This window comes from Pipistrellus kuhlii, unplaced genomic scaffold, assembly GCF_014108245.1.
Source record: "Pipistrellus kuhlii isolate mPipKuh1 unplaced genomic scaffold, mPipKuh1.p scaffold_m20_p_3, whole genome shotgun sequence".
Lineage (NCBI taxonomy): Eukaryota > Metazoa > Chordata > Mammalia > Chiroptera > Vespertilionidae > Pipistrellus > Pipistrellus kuhlii.
In genome coordinates, this window is record NW_023425529.1 from 30,920,365 (window position 1) to 30,941,501 (window position 21,137).

Below are 21,137 nucleotides of genomic sequence, written 5' to 3' on the forward strand. Positions count from 1 at the left end.
CTCGGCTGCCACGCTGTTTGGGGCCCCTTGTTCCCTTTCCAAGGCAATTGCTGCAGGCAGCATGGTCCCCACGCCTCGGAGTCAACCCCAGCAAGTGGGTGATTCCCAAGAAATGGTTTTGCCCTCCTCCCTCCCTGCAAAACCCTCCAAACGTGGTGCTCTGTGAACTGTACTCAAATGTTGCCTTCAATGAATGGAGCTGGAAATCTTGCGACAACATGTTTCCCAGAGAGCGGTTTTTGGGACTTCTTGCTCTGGTCTCAGCCAAGATGAGAAGAGACAAAAACAGATGTTGGATTGGAGGGGGAGAGAGAGGATCCTATAGGTGGGGGAACCTCTCCATTCCTAGAAATTGGTCCAGTTAACATTTAGAGTAGAGGCTTCAGTTGGTTCTCATTTATGGGTTCAGTTGAATGCATTTCATTGCGATATCATATAGAAGACATTTTTGTAACCAGGCCCAAAGAAGCCCGGCCAACTGCTTTCCTGATGCATTGCTCAGAGCTGAAATGCTCGGGCAAGAAGGTGAGGCATGTGCCTTCTTTGGAGAACCCCTACTCCGGTTCCTGGTTGCACTGTACCATGAACTCCACGTCTCCGTGCCTATGCAAACACTACCACAGTTTGGGAAATGGAAATGAGTGTCTGCTTGACTGCGAGTTTGCCACTGCCATCCCGGGTGGGCCAGCTCCGTAGTGTTGGACTTACTCAAACACCTCAAAGTATTTTTCGAATGTTTTGGACTCGGCAAACCCCTAAAGTGTGTTTGGCCTGCTTTTTTCCCCTCCCTTTTTCAAACCCCTGCATGTTTCAAGGGAAATTTAATCCATATGTTTCTGATACATTTACACTTAACTCATCAAAATATTGTTTTGTGCAAAACCACTGGCTGTCCAGGGCTCTTTAGGAGTTCTTTTAATGGAACGTTTTAAAGCTTTTATTTTTTTTCTTAGAAACAGGAAGTCACATTGGTGCCAAAAGTTAAAAGAACTTGAATCAAAAAAAAAAAAAAAAAAAAAAAAAAAAAAAAAAAAAAAGATGGAATTCTAGTTCCAAATCCACAGGTTTCCAGGGGGTTCTAAAGTTGGCAAAGCATCCCATGTTTTGCAAGCCGAAGGCCTATAAACAGAACCTAGCATTAGGTTCCACATTCTGTCTGTGAGCACACCCACCTCTATGCTACATTATGTGAGACATAAAACGCACTCAGCAAGGGAACTACGGTGATTACTGTTGCACATGAAAGAAAGCCTTAAGTGAGTTGGTAGGACCATCAAAACCCTTGCCTGGAGGATCTGAGCTTCAGCCATGCCTTGGGGTGGATTTGATTGTTTCAAGTGCTGGGTAAATTATAGGCTCCTCTCTGCTCTTAAATCCTTGCTTTTTAAAAATAGAAAGTGAGAGATTTGGGCCAAAGGTGTTTTGTTGCTGCAGAGCCCAAAATGCAGACCAGGGCCAGGAGCTTCCGTTGTAAAAACCAGGGAGTAGGGCTGCAGGGAGAACAAGGCTTTCCCTCCCTGCACTGTAATTACTATTACTTTGCATCCAAGTCTTGTCATGGGGGCTGCTCTGAGGCCTTGCCCTCTCATCCTCCGTTCTCTGGCTGAGGGGTTTCTTTTCCTGCCCAGGGTCTCTAACTTCAGCACATTGGAGATGGGTTTAGTCATCTGAGTGCTCCCAAGATTCATGAGTCCTCTGCCAGCATTGTTCTCGTAAAAGCAACCTTACTATCACTGTCTTGACATGATTTTCTAGAGCCACCCCAAATTAAATACTTTTCATCAATTGTACAATACAACTATGTTTTCCTGTCCAAGTCTGGGATGATCCCAGCTACTGTTCTCTTCAGTCCCAAATGAGTGAAAGCTTTATACTCGTGTTTGCACCCCTCTTCTCACAGACTGGCTTCCCAGCCCAATGCCATGAGAGATAGCCCTCACCGCTGTCCACTTCACTCTTCTGTTTGCAGGAACCCCTGCCAGGCACACAGAGTCCTTAAGTGAGCCACTGTAGGTGACCAGGGAGAGCTCTGAAGTTCCCATGTGTTCACACTCCTGAGCATTCCCTCCCTCAGTGCAAAGGACCGAATGTGTGTGTCCCCCTAAAATCCCTATGTGGAAAGCTTAATCCAGTGTGATGGTAGGAGGTGGAACCTTTAAGAGGTAATTAGGTTATGAAAGCAGAGCCTCCAGGAATGGGACTTGTGCCCTTATAAAAGGGACTCCACAGATCTCCCTCATTCTCTTCCTGCCATGTGGGAGAAGTCAGCAGTCTGCAACCGGGAAGAAGGCTCTTGCCTACACCTGACTGTTCTGGCCTTCTGATCTTGGACTGTCAGAAAGAAATATCTGCTGGTCACAAGCCCCCAGGACTTTGTTAGAGCAGCCTGACCTGAGACACGCAGCTTTAGAGGCAGATAGACCCCAGGCAGCAGAGTACTATCCTCTAGGTTTAGGATAAAGATCGGCCAGTGTCTTGCATGGCAGCAAGCAACTTCTCATTTTGCCTCACCCTAACTGCATAGGTGCACTCAGAAGTATGGGTACAGTACACAGGGTGCTTTGTCACCCATCGGAAACCATAACTTTCCACCTGGCTCTGCCTTCATAGCATGGCCAGGGCAAGGATCAACCACTTTGTCAATACCATTCCCTGTATCTCAGACTCTAAGAATTACTCCAGACCCCCAACGTGCATGCCTTGAGGACTCACTTGGGGATGTGTGCATGTATTACATTCCCCACACACATGCCACACATGCATGCACGCAAACAACACAGATGCCCCGACTGGATCAGGGTTGGAGAAGCAGCTGGCTGGAGAGGCAGCACCGGGGTTGGAGAATGCTAAAGAAGGTGCTCAGTTTGCTTCAGGCTGGGCCTCGCTCCCCACACACAGGGCCCCAGTGACTGCACATGGAGAGGAAGGGCCCCTGTCTAGGACTCAAGGCACCTTCCTGTTTGCTTGGCTGCATTTGCACAATCTCTCTGGAAAATCAACTGTCTCCCCTTTCAGCCTCCCCCTGGGAAGGCTATTGCAGTCCATGGATGTACTGTGTACTAGGTCTGTGAAATGAAAAAAAAAAAAAAAAAAAAAAGTCCCAGGAAAACAGTTTGGGCCCAAGCCTCTTTCTGTTAACCTTGGGTATGCACTTCTGATTTGAAAGCAGGAAAAAAGAAATGCCATATTGTTTCCTCTCGACTTCTCTTACCTTGCTTAGCATACGGTTTGCCAGTTTGGACCACCTATCATGCAGACCTGCCTGGGAAGAAAAGGCTCTCTGATGACAAGAAAATCCAGCAATTCCTGTAGCAAGAATGCCCTCTAATGGAAATGCAAAGGACACCAGACAATTCACAAACTTACTTATCCTACCTGATTCTTTATTTTAATCCAATTGGCAGCAACACTGCTCTACATTTGAGATCTTGGGCTCATATGTAATATTTATTTTGCATGTGCTTCTAAAAGAATTGCTGCTTCAAATGACTGTGACCTCTCTATCTAAGCCCCTACATCTTGCAAACAGTTCTGAGAAGCTCTTTGAGGTTATGCTAGCCTTCCCTGCCATTCCAGACTCTGTATCCAGCAAGCTGTCCAGCCACGTTATGATAAAGCAGTGCCAAGAACCAACAAAAAAATATTCTCTGACTTGTCTAAATGGCTTTAGACAGAGAAGTTCTTCTTATTACTTCCCCTCTCATCTCTTGAAAAATGCTCCCCTTACTCTTTGCCCCTGACGGTTGAAAAGAGTAAATTTTCTGTGCTTAATTTTTTTTTCAAGTTCAACATGGAGTACCCGATTCTCTCACATTCCTTCCCATCAGGGAAATGTAGATTTTCTTTCATAGAGGCGTATGTTGGCCATTGAGCTGATCTGACTTGGCCCAGAGCACCACCGAAGCCTCTTGGTCATGCAATCTTACAGGATGTGAGTCCAAACGTAACTGTGTCAGACAGCACAGGAAGGCTTTGTTCAGACGTGCTGAGTGCTCTGACTGAGAAAAACCCACATAGGCATTTTCCAGAAAGACTGATGATTAGTTTAAATTGAACCTAGGATAAGGCTAAACCTCTCACGGTATTACGTATCTATTTCCTCTGTTAGTCAATTAAATAATTAATAGTGAGTAGTGCAGAGGAGGTTGCTTCAGGATTTAGCAGCTCATGTCTTGAAGGCCTTCCCACCTACAGTTACTTAGCCATGATGATGGCTCGGGCTGTAGATGGGATCTGGCCAGGATAGGACTTACCCTACATACCACCCAAGCAGCATCCCAGGATCCAGACTATGGGTGGAACTGCAGACCATGAACATCTAAGGGTGGAATTTTCTGAGATGAAAGCTGCAGAGATTGGGGTTGGCAATTTAATGTCGTTAGAACCAAACCTCATAGACAGACACTGCTGCTTACTTCTCTCCTATGGGGATGGAAACTTGCTGTCAGGCTCCTAGGTTGGTGGGTATTTACATACTGAACTGGTCAAACCTGAGCCCATAAAAGTATCTGCTCTACTCTCAGGTTTGATTCGTGGCCTTGATTCTGACTTTTTTTTATTTATAACACTGAGCCTACTATATAGTTTGTGCCCATATAGGTCTCTTACAAAAGGCCTCGGACATCTCAGGTCACTGATTGAAGGAGTGAAGATAGAAATGACATTAACAGCGGGACCTCGTTATTTTACATTAAGTACACATGGGCAAAAATCATGCATTAAGCTACTGTCATTACACATACCGCAAGCAGGCAGACCTGAGTCAACTGTTTGCCTACTTCATGTATCTGTGTTTCAAATCATACGGTACCACGTGGTTAAGGAGACCAATGATTTCTAAATGAATAGACAATTTGCATGTGGTAGCTCAAGTTAGAGATATGCTTTGCATTGGCTCTCTGGTCTCAAAAAACATAGTAATGAATCTGATATTCAGCATTCCTTCTCTCCCAAGTGTTGTCTATTGTTACTGATTTGACACAATAGGACAGCACATACCTAGACCTTGTGTCTACCTGATTTTGTCATGAAGCACATGACCCTCTGCTGATTTCTTCTGATGGAGGTCAGCACCCTGTTGAAAGTCATTCCAGAGATGGAGTAATTTACCTTTCCATGAAGTAATTCTTGTTTAAACTTTGGCAGAGTATTTCATTGAGAAAACCCTACTTAACATTCCACTTTATTTTTCAAGCAACTTTCTAGTGAGATAAATCCTCTGAAATCATTATGAAATACTCAACTATCTTTGGGCATCTAAACACCAGTTTTCATTCTTTTTGGTACAGTTTGGCGATCTCTGAATCTAAAAATTGCACTTGTTGTGATATAAATTCTGCCATCACAATATATTGCACTGTGCTCATCATTTCCTTTTCTCTCTGTATTTTAAATTAAATGCACCAGGCAGGGGAAAGTATTAACCAAAAGGGAAAAGTTGTAGAGAGCAGAGTGCATTTTGTCTGAGAGCAAAATCAAACCTCTTGAGCCTCCTCCTTATGCCCTCCCCCTTTGCTTTAAGACAGCATAAGGAAGAGCCTGGAGGGCCACTTTGAAAAATATTCCAAGGCTCCAGTAGTGAACAGATTAAATCTTTGTCCTGGCTGAGGCCTCAGCTCCCAGGGGCAGAGTCCAAGGCAGAGAGCAGGGAGAAGCTGGTGGTCAACAAAGGAGACTCAATCTAGATGCTGTGCTGTGGGTCAGAGGTGCAGGTGCACTGATTGAATCCACGTGGGCAGCCTGGCCCCAGGGCTACAGACAGAACTGTGTGGCAAGATCCTTGTGTGACCTCTGCCCAAAGTTGACTCAATCTGGTTCAGTCTAAATATTATTCATCCCTCTTTTTTAAGTGTGACACAGTCACTCACCAACTCCCAAAGGCCTGGGATTAATCAAACTTCAGAGACTAAAAAAAAAAAAAAAAAAAAAAAAAAAAAAAAAAAAACCATAATACCTGGTGATTGTCTGTAAAGCTTACAGTGGGGAGCCCTCCAGTGGCCATTGAAAAAATTGAACCCTGGTCAGTTTGGACAACAGATACTCTCTCAGAAATGGTACAATCAATATTACAGAATTCCCTACAAATTAGCCTCAGTCATGCATAGCATCTGAGGGTGAGATGAAGAGAATATCTCTTTAAGAAAGTTTAGGGAGTCTTGCTCTTTCCTGAGGATATGGGTCACAGACAGGGAGAGAAGTTGACATTGGAGTTGGTTACTTGCGTTTGTTCTTCCCTTTGAAAAAAGCCTGACTTTGGGCCCTTCATGCCCCTCTCTGCTTCCTCAGTTCCTCAGTCTGTTTCTCTCTTGCATCACTGTTTTAAGGATTCAGTGAGATAGGGGAATGACCAAATAGCACACAAAAGGTGTCCTAAGAACATTAGGTCTGTCTACTTTTCCCAAGATCATGACTTATGGTTGTACCACTAGCTTTGGACCTTACAGAGAGCAGAACTGTTTTGTTTACTGTCTACTTCTGTTATTGAGTGGTATCTTCCCGACTTGTTTGATGATCGGCTCTTCATACTTCTTTGCAGCCATGAACTAGTGTCTATCTAGTACGTGGTCAGCACCAGCAGAATGTGGATTATATTTTACTCTATATAGCAAATGTTTCTCGGGGTCTACTGTATCAGGTGCTCTCCTGGGGTTCTTTGGGATCAAACTGTATCTCCAGTTAAAAGAGACACTCTCTCCCTCCCTCACTCTCATGCTCTCTTGCTCTCTCATTCATTTATTTTTATTTTTTTTAATCACACCTAGGGAGGTTTAAGCTATGATAATGACTCCACACCATTTATAAGGTCCGTGGTGGACACTAAAGGGTTAAAATTAAACTTCTAATACAAAGGCTAGAATGATCCTATGCATCAAAAACCCTTTGCCCACCCAGCTGGTGTAGCTCAGTGGTTGAGCATCAACCTATGAACCAGGAGGTCATGCTTCCATTCCCGATCAGAGCACATGCCTGACTTGTGGGCTCAAACCCTGGTGTGGGCATGCAGGAGGCAGCCGATCAATGATTTTCATCATTGATGTTTCAGTCTCTCTGTCCCTCTCCCTTCCTCTCTGAAATCAATAAAAATAAATAAATAAATAAATAAAACCTTTGCCCAACAGGTGTGGCTCAGTGGTTGAGCATTGATCATTGATGTTTCTATCTCTCCTTCTCCGAGATTTCCTCTCTGAAATTGATTTAAAAATATACATATTTTTAAAACCTTGCTTCATATTTATCACTAGATATTATGGAGAACTGTGGGGATCTTCTGAAATTTGAAACTATGCTTTAAATATTATAGGTTCTAAAGTCTTTCCTGTCCATGGTGGTGAGATGAGGTGAGGATTCTGTGAGAGTACCAATGAGGATAACTATAGCAAGCATATAGATCATCTTGATTAAAGGCTAACAAAACAGGTAAGAATAGTGAAAATATCAGAGGAATGAAAGAAGAGGAGAGTAGTAAGTCAGACAAGCTTAAAACAATTCCTAGAATTATCACCTAATCACTTCATATTAGCATTTTATGTTACAGACCCTGACATAACTCATTGCATAAGTATAAAGCCTGGCATAAAACTGAGTAGATAAAAGTTCAGAAGGCTGAATGATTGGGGAGGCGGGGAGGTAAAATGTGAATAACCAAGGAGCCCAGTGCACAAATTCTTGCAACTTGAAAGGAACTGTAGGCCAGGAGGCTGCGATGGGTAAAGAGGCGGATCTCAGCCCATCCTCCATGCCCCCACCTTGCCTCTCCTCCCATGGCTTCTGGTCCCCTGTCTGCTGGAAGCCCCACTCCCACCATTGCCACTCCCATGCACTGATGGTGCCAATCCTACTTGCACCCACTGAAGGCACAGAGCAATTAGAGCTGGTGCCAGCAGCATATGCAAGCGGGGCTAATGCTGGAAGCAGGTGTGAAAGCTGGGCAGGACCACAGCGTGCAGGAGTAAAGAATTTTCAGTAGCCATCAGAGGCTCACCCCAATGACAGTGACCAGCACCCCACCTTGGTCTGGCATCCCTGTTCACCTGCTCCATCATCCCGCCACGGCTGATGCCCGCCATGTTCCACACTCTGCCTCCTGCTGCCAATGCCTGCCATGTTCTGTGTGCATCCCTGGTGGTCAGTGCATATCATAGCAACCAGTGTTCGGTTGTTCTGACATTTGATATATTTGCATATTAGAGTTCTATATATATAGCTATGGCCATCACTTTCTGGGATCCAAAATGTGATTTCACCTGTATTTTTATGTGTGGCAGATTGTATTTCCCAAATGTGGTTACAACAATATCTCCTATCTCATTTGCTCTTCTACAATGTGACCTTGCTCCATTGAGAGGTAAAGTCTAACTCACACACACCCTGAATGGAGGTGGGCTTCTGACCACTTTTAAGAGTATAGTATATTAGAAGTGACACAGTGAACTGTCAAGGCCAAGTCATATAAGACAATGCAGCTTCCACTTTGCTTCAACCTTGCACTTGGATCCCTGAACTTTCATGTAAGAAGACTGACTACTCTTACATTACTACAGAGGTTACATGTTGGTGTCCTGGGCCAGTTTGGGCATCTACCCAAGTTAAGCTGTCAAATGAAAGAAGCTCTAACCAATGTCTGATTATATCTGCAGGAGTGACACCAAACGAGATCAGTGATCAGCAAACAGCGGCTCTCGAGCCACATGGAGCCTTTTGGCCCCTTGAGTGTAGCTTTTCCACAAAATATAATATCACATGTGTGTGCGCACATACAGTGCAATTGAAACTTTGTTGTCCGTGCACAGAAGCCAGTTTTCAGCCTGGGTGAGTCTATTTTGAAGAAGTGGCGTTAGAACACTCAAGGGGCCAAAGAGCCACATGAGAGCTGCGGTTTGCCAACCACTGACCCAGATGAACCCTGTCTATATTCCTACCCAACCAGTCATGAGCACAGCCACATTGTTTAAAACTGCTAAGTGTGGAAGTACTTTGTTATACAGTAAAATATGCAAAACAATGTATGAAATTTAATAAAAATACTTTCAAAACTATAAATGACAAGCATTTGGCAAATTACATTAATTGCAGATTTAAATCAAGAAAATGAATGAGTCATAGATTCTCTCACATAAAATTTAATAACTCTGTGATATTTAAAGTTGCCATAAGACTAACAAAATGATTAGTAGATAGAATATGATGAGCAGGATTAGAGAGGAAAATTGCAATGTTATTTAAAATACAGATGATGATTGCGGAAATCGGTTTGGCTCAGTGGATAGAGCATCGGCTTGGGGACTGAAGGGTCCCAGGTTTGATTCTGGTCAAGGGCATGTACCTTGGTTGCGGGCACATCCCCAGTAGAAGGTGTGCAAGAGTCAGCTGATCGATATTTCTCTCTCATCGATGTTTCTAACTCTCTGTCCCTCTCTCTTCCTCTCTGTAAAAAATCAATAAAATATATTTTTTTAAAAAATAAATAAATAAAATAAAATAAAATACTGATGATACCACAAATTATAGCTTGATGTTACATAGTGTCTATATATCTCTGACTGCTACCTAGCTACAGAACTTTATTGAAATCTCCTATAAGATGATGATGTCTATCTCCATTTGAAAAATATAAATGAATAGGAAAGCATTTATGTTTCAAAGTTGCAGAACAAACTTAAAAATATGGGTAAATTTTGGAATTTTTTGAGTTTTGTTAGAATCTGTCCACCCTTTTAAAAATTATTGTGAAAACCCCTAAATACCAGTCAGAAATAACATATGCACCCCTATGTTCATAGCAGCATTATTTTCAATAACTAAGATTTGGAAACAGCCCAAGTGTCCATCAGTGGATGAAGAGATAAAAAAGTTGTGGAACATTTGCATTATGGAATACTATATAGCTGTGAAAAAGGAAGGATCTCTTACCCTTTGCAACAGCATGGATGGACCTAGAAAATATAATGCTAAGTGAAATAATTCAATATGAGAAAGGTAAGTTTTACATGATCTCACTTATTTGTGGAATCTAATAAAAAATAAATTGACCAACAAAATAAGATCTGAAGCATAAAGGCATAGAATAGACGACAAACCTGGATATAGAATTCAGGGGATGGGAAGAGAATAACCAAAGAATTTATATATTTACTGGAGGTCCAGTGCACTAAATTAATGCACAGGTAGGGTCCACAGGCCTGGCCAGCCATTAGAGCCAATGGGGGACTTCCAGCTGCTGACCAGGGCCTTCTTTCATTCTGCACTGCACCCTGGTGGTCATCACATTTCATAGTGAGTGGTTGAAACCAAGTCAGTCAAACTCCTGAGGGAACAATTCACATTTTAGCCTTTTATTATATAAGACTAGAGCCCAGTGCATGAAAATACATGCACTGGAGAGGGGGTCCCTCAGTTCGGCCTGCCCCCTCTCACAATCCAGGATCCTTCAGGGGTGGGAGGCAACCTGGCAATCAGGGAAGATGACGCCTCATCACACCTCTGCTACTGACACTGGTGACAGCACAAGTTTTGGCTGGTCCTGGTTACCTGAGCCTCAGGTGGCCCTGGGAGGCTGGGCAGTTGCCATCTGAGGCTTGCCTGAACCTCGGGCAGCCCTGGGAGGCTGGGCAACCACTATCCGAGGGTTGCCTGTGCTCTGGGCCAGCCCTGGGTGGCTGGAGAGCTGAAGGGACTGGGGGACTCCAGAGGCAGGTGCATGGAGTGGCTGGGCCTGCCTGGGGGTGGACCCAGCCTTGCTGCATGCCTGCCATTCTGGTGGGGCTGAGGGGACTGGGCACTGCCATTGTGGCTGTGGGCATCACCATCTTTGGGGGGCATGGAACTCAATTAGCATATTCCCTCCTTATTTGCTGTGGGCACTGCCGTATTTGTGATGGTGTTAAGGTCAATTAGCATATTCCCTCTTTATTAGACAATATGTGCAGCCCATGGACATGGGCAATAGGGTAGTAAAGACCTGGAGGATGGTTAGGAGTTGGGAGGAAGGGGGTAAAGGAGGGTGAAATGGGAGCTATCTGTAATACTATCAACAATCCTATATAATAAAGAGGTAATATGCAAATTGACCATCACTCTAACACAGAAGATGGCCACCCCATGTGGTCAAAGATGGCTGCCTCCATGTGGGCACAAGATGGCCAGCAGGGGAAAGCAGTTGTGGGCAATCAGGCCAGCAGGGGAGGGCAGTTGTAGGGGACCAGGCTTGCAAGGGAGGGCAGTTGGGGGCGGGGGGCAGGCCTGCAGGGTAGGGCAGTTAGGAGGAACCAGGCCTGCAGGGGAGGGCAGTTGGGAGGGACCAGGCTGGCAGGGGAGGGCAGTTGGGGGCAATCAGGCCTGCAGGAGAGAGCAATTAGGGGTAACCAGACTAGTAGGGGAAGGCAGTTAGGGGTGACCGAGCCAACAGGGGATGACAATTATGGGCGACCAGGCCTGCAACGAAGAGCAATTAGGAACAACTGGGCCAGCACAGGAGGGCAATTAGGGGTGACTGGGCTGCCAGGAGAGGAAGGTGGGAGCAACTAGGCCTACAGGGGAGAGCAGTTGGGAGCGACCAGGCCTGCAGGGGAGGGTAGTTGGGGCAACCAGGCCAGCAGGGGAGGGCAGTTGGGGCCAACCATGCTATCAAGGGAGGGAGGGCAGTTAGGGGCAACCAGGCTGGTATGGGAGGGAAGTTAGGGGTGGGTGACCAGGTAAGCAGGGGAGCAGTTAGATGATGACCAGGCTGGCAGGGGAATGGTTAGGGGGTGATCAGACTGGCAGGAAGAAGCAGTTAGGGACAATCAGGTAGGCAGGCAGGTGAGTGTTTGGGAGCCAACAGTCCTGGATTGTGAGAGGGATGTCCAATTGCCCCTTTAGGCCCTATCCCATTGGATCAGGCCTAACGGGCAGCCGGACATTCCTCAAGGGGGTCCCAAATTGGAGAGAGGGTGCAGGCTGGGCTGAGGGATACACACACAAACATCCCCATGCATGAATTTCATGCACTAGTCCTCTAGTAAAAAATATATTTTTAAAAATAACATTGAAATGCAAAATAAAACCATAAGGGAAGAATAAAATATATGATAATAGGAAATGCAAGGTAAAATGGCAGAAATAAATCCAGCAATACCAGCAATGACAAAATAGAAATGAATTTGATACATTCAACAGGAGACACACTTTTTCATTTTAATATAACAAAATAAATTGAAAATAAAAAGATGGAAAAAGATAGATCATCCAAATAATAGCCACAGTACTTCCCTGTCCCCATTAACAGTTTCACTTTCTGTGGTCTTAGTTACTCACTGTCAACCATGGTCCAAAAATATTAAATGGAATATTACAAAAATTAAAAAAAATCATAAGTTTTAAATAGAAAAAAAAGTTATTGTGAAACTAATACACTGACAGCGGAAAAGGAAAGATTACGCACGCAAATTGAATCAGACATTTCATTTGGTTGTCATCAGAGCCTCTGGCTGTCTCTCTTAATATCCCTGTCTGTGCAGTGCATGTACTTGGAGTGAATCTCCCATTTAATGGCATGAAAGATGTTTTTAATTATTTCATAACTGTTTGGGCTCATGTTAATAATTCTTACAATTATTAATTTCTATAATAGTTAAAATATTTTCTTTGATGTTTTTTATCAAGAAGGAAGTTTTAATTTGTTTCCTTCTTCTAAGCACTGGTAATAGAAGAATAAAATTAAATACAGCTGAAACTGGTTTGGCTCAGTGGATAGAGTGTCAGCCTACAGACTGAAAGGTCCTGGGTTCGGGTTCGATTCTGGTCAAGGGCATGTACCTTAGTTGCGGGCACATCCCCAGTAGGGAGTGTGCAAGAGGCAGCTGATCGATGATTCTCTCATCGATGTTTCTAACTCTCTATCCCTCTCTCTTCCTCTCTGTAAAAAATTAAAAAATATATATTTATTAAAAAAATTAAATACAAAAAAGAAGAGTTTAATTAAAGTCAGTTGCATTATCTTGGCGTTTTTAAAAATAAAGCTCCACAAAAATGATACCCTATTTTAATTATATATTAAAAATGCCACTAATAACCTTCTCAACTTAAATTTCCAGTGTCACTGGCACTTTCAATACTATATGGTTTTTTCTGTCATCCATAGATGCAGGTATTATACTTTCAGGTATATATTGGCCTTAATGTGGAAAGCTGACAGAATAGCCTTATAAAATTTCTCTTGACTACCATGAATTCTGAAATGACTCTGTATTGTTTATATAAAAGCTTCCATAGGAAGATTATGACATTTCTGTCTAACTTTCTTTCAAATTTCTTACCCAGGTGGTTTTTTAAATTTGAATCTTTGGCCATCTACAGCCAAATTTTTAGAAAAGTGCATAAAAAATGCAAATACCCAAATTTCACCATAAAGTTAGAATTAGTAGATTTCTATAGGATAGAGACAAGTAATCAGAATTTTAAAATAATTCTAAAACTTTTTGAAGTTGAAAACTTTTTCTCTATTAAAAAATTTACAAGATTTTCACTTCTGCAAAGATGGAGAGATCTGGAGCATATTTACCCCCCAACATGAAACTCCTTTTAGAAGCAGATAAAATATAATAAATGTAGTTTCCAAATATTGGGTATTAGCAGTGTGATGACCTCTCAGAGAAGGGAAACAAGGTGATTCCTATGATTGCCTCAGCAAGAATTCCCATGCCAGCACACAAGGAAAGGGTAATGCAGGAAGAGCCCAGCGGAGTCCCTGAGTAGAACAGATAGATCTGGAGGTCCCGGAGGGCCAAAGGGACAGAGTGTGCAGGACTGAGTGCCAGAAAGGAGAAAGCTGCATAGGAGGAAGCTTCAGAAATCAGCAGTTCCACTTCATTTTCTTAGCTGAATACCATCCAACACCCCCACGTTTTGTAAGGTAGAGATGAGATTATTTAGTTAAGGCTTTTTTTTTTAATTTCCCAATATAAGCATATAATGCTATAATTTATCTTCTGCATGAAGAAACTCAATAAATTTCAAGAAAACTCAGAAAGACAATTCAAGGAAATCATTAAAAACACAGGTTCAAAATGAGACAATTACCAAAGAGATAGAAATAATTAAAAAGGAACCAAACAGAACCTAGAGAGCTCAATAGATGAAATAAAATATTCAGTAAAGAGTATCTGCAGTCAAGTAGAGCAAAGAAGTTAAATGACAGGAATTTGAAAAAAAATTGTTAGAACTAATAAATAAATTCAAATGAATTGCTGAATATAAAATCAACATAGAAATCAGTTGTGTTTCTATACACTAACAATAAAACATCTAAGTAAGAAATAAAGAAAACTATCCCATTCACAGCAGCATCAAAAACAATTTTAAAGTACTTTGGACACATTTAACCAATAAATTAAAAGATCTGTACACTAAAAACTATAAGACCTTGATGAAAGAAATTGAAGAGGACACAAATAAATGGAGATATATCACATACTTACATGTTGAAAACATTAATAGTGTTAAAATGTCCAAACTACCAATGCCATCTATAGATTCAATTCAATTCCTATCAAAATTTCAATGTCGTTTTTCATAGAAATAGAAAGACCATTTCTAAAATGTGTATGAAACCACAAAAGACTGAAGAAATCCAAAAATAATCCTAAGAAAAAAGAACAAAGCCAGAGGCATTCCTGATATCAAACTATTGATATACTACAAAACAATAGTAATTAAAACAGTATAATGTTGAATAAAAATGGGCACATAGACCAATGGAGCAGAATAGAGAGCCCAGAAATAAACCCCCACACTTATGGTCAACTATATTTGACAAGGGAGCCAAGAGCACTCAATGGGGACAGAATAGTGTCTTCAACAAATGATACTTGGATAACTAGAGAGCAACATGCAGAAAAGATATTGGATCTTTATTTTACAACATTCACAAAAATTAACTCAAAATGGTTTAAAGTCTTAAACATAGGACCTCACACTATAGAAGAAAACATAGAAAACATTGGTCTTGGCAATTATTTTTTTATATATGCCCAAAGCAAAAGGGACAAAAGCAAAAATCAATAAGTGTATCTACATCTAAGTAAAAACAAAAGAAGGAGAGAGAGAGAGAGAGAGAGAGAGAGAGAGAGAGAGAGAGAGAGAGAGAGAGAAGAAGAAGAAGAAGAAGAAGAAGAAGAAGAAGAAGAAGAAGAAGAGGAGGAGGAGGAGGAGGAGGAGGAGGAGGAGGAGGAGGAGGAGGAGGAGGAGAAGAAAAAGAAAGAAAGAGATAGAGAGAGAGAGAGAGAGAGAGAGAGAGAGAGAGAGAGAGAGAGAGAGAGAGAAAGAAAGAAAGAAAGAAAGAAAGAAAAGAAGAGAAAGAAAGAAAAGAAAGAAAGAAAGAGAAGAGAAGAAAGAGGAGGGAAAAGGAAAGGAAAGGAAAGGGGAAGGAGAAAGAAAGGGAAACCAAGCAAAGAAAAGCAAAAGAAAAAGTAAAGGAAAGAGAATAGAAATGCAAAGCAAAGGAAAGCAAAAGGAAAGGGAAAGGAAAGAAAAGGAAAGGAAAGGAAAGGAAAAGGAAAAAAGGACAGGAAAGGAAAAAGGAAAGAAAAGTAAAAAGAAAAAGGAAAAGGAAAAGAAAAAGGAAAGGAAAGGAAAAGGAAAGGGAAAGCAACGGGAAAGGAAAGGAAAGGAAAGGGGACAGGAAAGGAAAGGGAAAGGAAAGGAAAGGAAGGGAAGGGAAGGAAGGGAAGGAAGGAAGGAAGGAAGGGAAGGAAGGAAGAAGGAAAGGAAAGGAAAGGAAAGGAAAGGAAAGGAAAGGAAAGGAAAGGAAAGGAAAGGAAAGGAAAGGAAAGGAAAGGAAAGGAAAGGAAAGGAAAGGAAAAGTATGAAATAGGAGAAAATATTTGCAAAGCACTCATTAGATAAAGGGTTAATATCTATCATATACAAAGAATCTATACAATTCTATAACAAGAAAGAAAATAAACAATATAATTTTTTAAATGGACAGAGGAACTGAATATATTTTTTCAAAGAAGACATCCAAATGGCACTGTTAGGTGCCACCAGGCTAAGCACAGCCAACCTCTGTGTGTGTGGCTGTGCAGCCTGTGTCTGTCCTTGACATCTGTTTATGCACATGATCTGTCTCACTGTTACCTAGAGATCATTGGTACTTTTTGCAAAGCTTTGTTCATCCCTTTCCCCTCTGGAGACTGAAGCAATTGAGAAAATAGTAGAGTCAGAGGTAAATTGAAGATGCAGTATCAGCTGGATTGCAGGCCAAAGCTTGTACCCAAGATTAGAATGGTCTTTGAACTCCTCTAGAATGAACTGGATTAACCCACCCCTTCTCAGGCAGAGCCAGTGGCTAAACTCAACCTCTCCATTCAACACTTACCCCAGAGGGCTTTCCATGTGGGGGAAAGGGGACTACATGCTGCCTGTTGGCCACTGCAGATTTAAAGAGGGAGGCAGAAAGACCCAGCCATGCCTAAGAAATGAACTTTAGAAAGAGGCAAGGTGAGAGTGTGGTGGAGAACAACACAAAGCATCCCTCCCTCTCGAGTCCCATGAGTGCAGCAATACTTATTTGAATTCCTGTTACAAACTCTATGTTTCTCTTGGTCTTCCTATAATTTTTGTTCAATAAACTAATATGTTTAAGCACTAAAGCCCACTCTTTATGGCTGGACCCCTAAACCAAAGGTCCCACAGTTGATCACGCAGTATCACATCCCTTCTTCCAATGTGGCCCTTCTTTCACTTCCCATGGCTGCTCTTCTACTGACCATCCTGAGACCTGAGCTATCCAGTGTTGATTTCACTCTGAAATGAATTACACCAGGCCATACACTACTGTTCTAGGAGGCCAGAAATCCTTGATCTCTCTCCAATTTCAAATGATAACCAACTACTTTCTCCATTACAGCTCAGGAGAAGTTATGTGATGAGCCCAAGTAACTACAGGAATAACTCCTAATAGCATAGTGCCAGCAATATTAATGAGCATTCTTCTGGTAATAAATTCCTCAAAAGAAATAAGAGCCCAAAATTAAATATCTTTCCTTCTCTTATATGTAAAGCAAAAAGACATTTAAAGAATGACAGCATTCTTTCCTCATTTTTCCATTTTTTATTCTGCTCAGTCTCAGCCAGAGTGATTTCATTTTAAATATCTCTGTAGCCTTGGGCTTCTTTACATAGCTACTATAGCCTACAGTATTTTATCAAAACAGGTAATTTGTTCAGCATCTCTAACATTGAATTAATCAAGTCTCCAGCTCTTTTTTAAAAGTCTGAGTAAATCAGATATATAAAATTATCAAAGCATCAGCCCTATACCAAAAAATATAAAAAATATAAATAAATGCTTATTATAGTAGAATAACATTTTCCTATACCACACAAAGCATAACCTTTGACCACATGAGGGATGTCTGTCAAACACTGTAGCATTTACTTGATGGACTCGAGGATGCTGGTCTGATCAAGCAGTCTCAACTCATCAGTCTACAAGAGTGAAATGGATTAGCAAATTTTCAATAATTACTGCCTCTTTGCTTTGCCAAGATCTTACCCTAATGTTTAATGAGGCTGCTTAAACTTTTCAATTTTTTTAGGTTTCATATCAGTCCAATCCAAAAAAAAAAAAAATTACTCTCAAGCTTTGCTGAAGTCTATTTGTAATCCAATGGCCTTCCTAAAAATTCTTGTAATTAATATATTGGTCTTATTTTTGTTCAAATCTCCTCCTATCTTTATTCCCTTCTTTCTCCTTCCTATATAGAGCATAGAACTTTGTTGTTGAAGTATCACTTTCTCATCCTCTTTGCTTTTCCTCTGCCTCTTCTCTTACTTTGGTGAGGCTTGTACTATATAGCAGTGGCCAGTATTTTATATACCTGTCTATTGCATAAGTTTGCTGTCCTCTGTCCTTTTTAAATTAATTATTTTTATGTTTCATATTATGTTATTTGTACATGTGTGTATTCTCTGTCTCTCTCAATGAATGGAAAGCAGCACCTTGATCAGTTTGATTTACTCTTCTGTCCCTTTGCCAGTAACAATCTTGACAAATAGTGGTTACTCAGTAAATATATTCTGTTGAGTGAATGAATGCCTACTCATCTAGTCCAATCTGTGGATTCTATATGTATAAATGGCTAAGCCCTCAAAGGTTTCTTGTCATGAGGAATTGATCCTCTTTAAAAATGCAGTTAGAGGTTCTGTCTGGTCACCAGATGAAGACATCAAGCCTATATTTCCCTGTTTCATGCTCTGGCAATATATGGCAAAATTGCAGAGTGGTAATCTCACCTATCCTCTGTATCCCCAAATTGGGATGTGTGGACACAGGGTAGAGCCATCATCCTGTGGAGAATTGGCCAGGTGCTCCATCCTCCCTCCTAAGAGCTTCCCCTTTGCCATCGCCCTTGCACAGTTCTTTGTGAATTATTGCTCAGAAGTCATCCTTCAAAGAAACATATGCCAGCCTTTGTTTTCTACAGACACCTGAAAACTTCATAAGCAAGGTGGCATTCCACCCCACAGAACACTTACTACTTCCTCAACTCTGCATGAGCGCATGGGGGCACAGGTGCACAAATTAGAGGGAATAGGGCTTCCTATGCTGATTTTTCTAGAATTTATCTTTGGACCATTTTCACTGTGATATACACCCTCAGAATAGAATTATAGTAAATAATTCATAACTATATAAACCATTGGAGAAGTAAGATTGACAAACAATATGATAATAAAGATGCATCATGTTGTTTTCAGCCTTGCCAGCCAGTCTGTACCAGTTCTATAGAGCTCATGTGCACTCCCTCATTGCTGCTTCTGGAGTTTCCCTAAGAATGCCAATGAGAAGCAGCAACCCAAGCCATATTCTTTTCCCCAAACCCTGCTTTTTCAGCTTTTAATCCTCAAACACTGTAGAAACATTACCTCCCTGTGGCAGTCTGAAACTCTATTTTCACCACCTATTACTGCAACCAAAACACAGATCCAGCTGCTTTCCCCTATGAAAGTCAAACTCCTGAGGCAGCTCCTAGTGCAAAAGGAAAGAGGTTTATTCAGGTGCCACAACCTGGGAGAATGGTGGATTCCCATCTCAAAGACCATACTCTCTTTCTGGTCAAGCCCCTGGTTCCTATAAGGATAGGGATGGAATACTTTTTTTCTATTCAATTGTCTTGTAAGCTTTTGGCATGCTAGGATCCTGTCCATTCATCTTTCTAGCTTTTGGCTGCTTATCCATTCATTTTTTGGCACAAGAACCACTACCATCCTGCACCCCGCACCATATTGGCTAATGGGGGAGACTCCCATGAGCTCCCTAACTGTCTGTCAGGGTCAGTGGGGAAGAGGAGCTATAAGACCCAGTGTCAGGAAGCCTAGAGATATCCTAGCCCTTAGCCAACCTTCCTATACTGGACAGGACATCTGCATGCAGGGGAGCCAATTGGAGTCCACAGGGCATGCCTGGATCCCAGTGCAGCCACCTCCACTTTGCAGACCCCCACTAGCTGCTCACCCCCCCTGAAGTGGCCAGCAGTTGCACTCACCCTGCTTCCAGCTGCCCAGGCTCTGACTATCTACAATACCGTACCTTTTGCAGCAGAACCAGAACTTCTATAAAAGTCTGTCTCTTACCAAAAGTTGAGAAACATGGTAAATAGGGTGGGGGAGATTAGAAGAAAGAATCAATTATATTCTTACGTCTTTGTACTTAGCACTCCAAAACTAAGGCACAGCAGAGATCAGTGTATGCCTGCTATATAGTTCTGTATGCTCAGTCCTGGCAGAGATGCTAGAAAAGAAGCAATTCCTCTTAGAGGTGAACAGGTTCTAGCTTAACAAGAGTGTTTTTCTCCTACCCCACAACTCCTGCCCTCAAAGGATTTTGAAATCTTCACAAGATAAATGTGTTCTCCAGAGTCAAGAGTATTTTCTGACTACTAGGGGAAAATATCACAATTTATTTCTGAGTCCAGGATCTACTCATTCAATTGCATGCCCCAATTACTTTAATCCCTAAACTGAATCCCTTTATTCACTAAACCCAGATAGGGTTCCATACTTAAAGACAGCAGACAAAAAATTGGGTGAATCCTCCAAATCTGGCAGTGCTTTTTATAACCAATCACATGCCTACAAACACCAGCCACAGTATAAACTTCAACAGCCCACAAATTCAAAGATTGGCAAGACCTATGTTTAAAGCCATCTACCCAAGCCACTCCAAGACACGCTTTCTTGCTATTCTAACTTTTATGTTGATTTCTTGAGGTTTCCAAGCTAATGTACCATGCATCAGATTCCTTGTCCTTCCAGATTTTGATCCAGTTAATATAAAAAGACAAAACATTTGGCTACCAACACAGCAATAATTTGTTAAGCCAAAAATCATGAGTAGAAACTGTAACCATTGCAACAATATTGTTAAACAGGATCAAACTATTTACATATAGGAAAAATTGTCCCTTTATTGTGACAAAAATTGCACTAACAAAGTGATCAAAGATAATGTCTTCTTGCTAGGGCAAACTGACTTCATGTGCTTCCTGATGTAACAAACTAAGAACTGATCACCTGTCTGTATTGTATGCCTGACAAAGGTACAGAACCTAAATCTAGTCATGAGAAGACAATCAGGTGATCCATGCTAAGAGGGCATTCATCTTTTACTCCCTGGCTGCTTGAAGATCAATGTCCATCATGAACAACACAGTAACTATTCAGATGAGGAAGTTCATGACCAACAGACTACTTTAGAGGAAACAAATGGTTATTGACATCCTTCACCCTGGGAAGGCAACAGTAGCCAAGACAGAAATTTAGGAAAAAGCTAGCCAAAATTTATAAAACCACACCAGATGTCATCTTTGTGTTCAGAATCTATTTTGATAGTGGTAAGACAAGTGGCTTTGACATGATTGATTGATTGATTGATTTTACAATCTTTATTGTTAAAGTATTACATATGTCCCATTTTTCCCCATTGATCCCTTATAGCCTGTCTCAAGCCTCCATCACCCTATTGTCTGTGTCCATGGGTTATGTATATATGCATACAAATTCTTTGGTTGATCTCTTTCCACCCACCCCCGCCTTCTCTCTGAGTTGCGACACTGTTCCACTTCAGCATGATTTACGATTCCTTGGATTATGTAAAG

General features: G+C 41.7%; 1 long non-coding RNA gene across 1 annotated transcript; it reads right to left on the reverse strand.

The window, feature by feature from the left end:
• Positions 1 to 3,974: 3,974 nt before the first annotated feature.
• LOC118729945 lies at positions 3,975 to 20,813 on the reverse strand. The gene is made up of 3 exons (XR_004991317.1): positions 20,697 to 20,813; positions 17,507 to 17,509; positions 3,975 to 3,985 (listed from the first exon to the last, which is right to left on the reverse strand). It is a non-coding gene; the product is annotated as an uncharacterized LOC118729945 (long non-coding RNA).
• Positions 20,814 to 21,137: the final 324 nt, after the last annotated feature.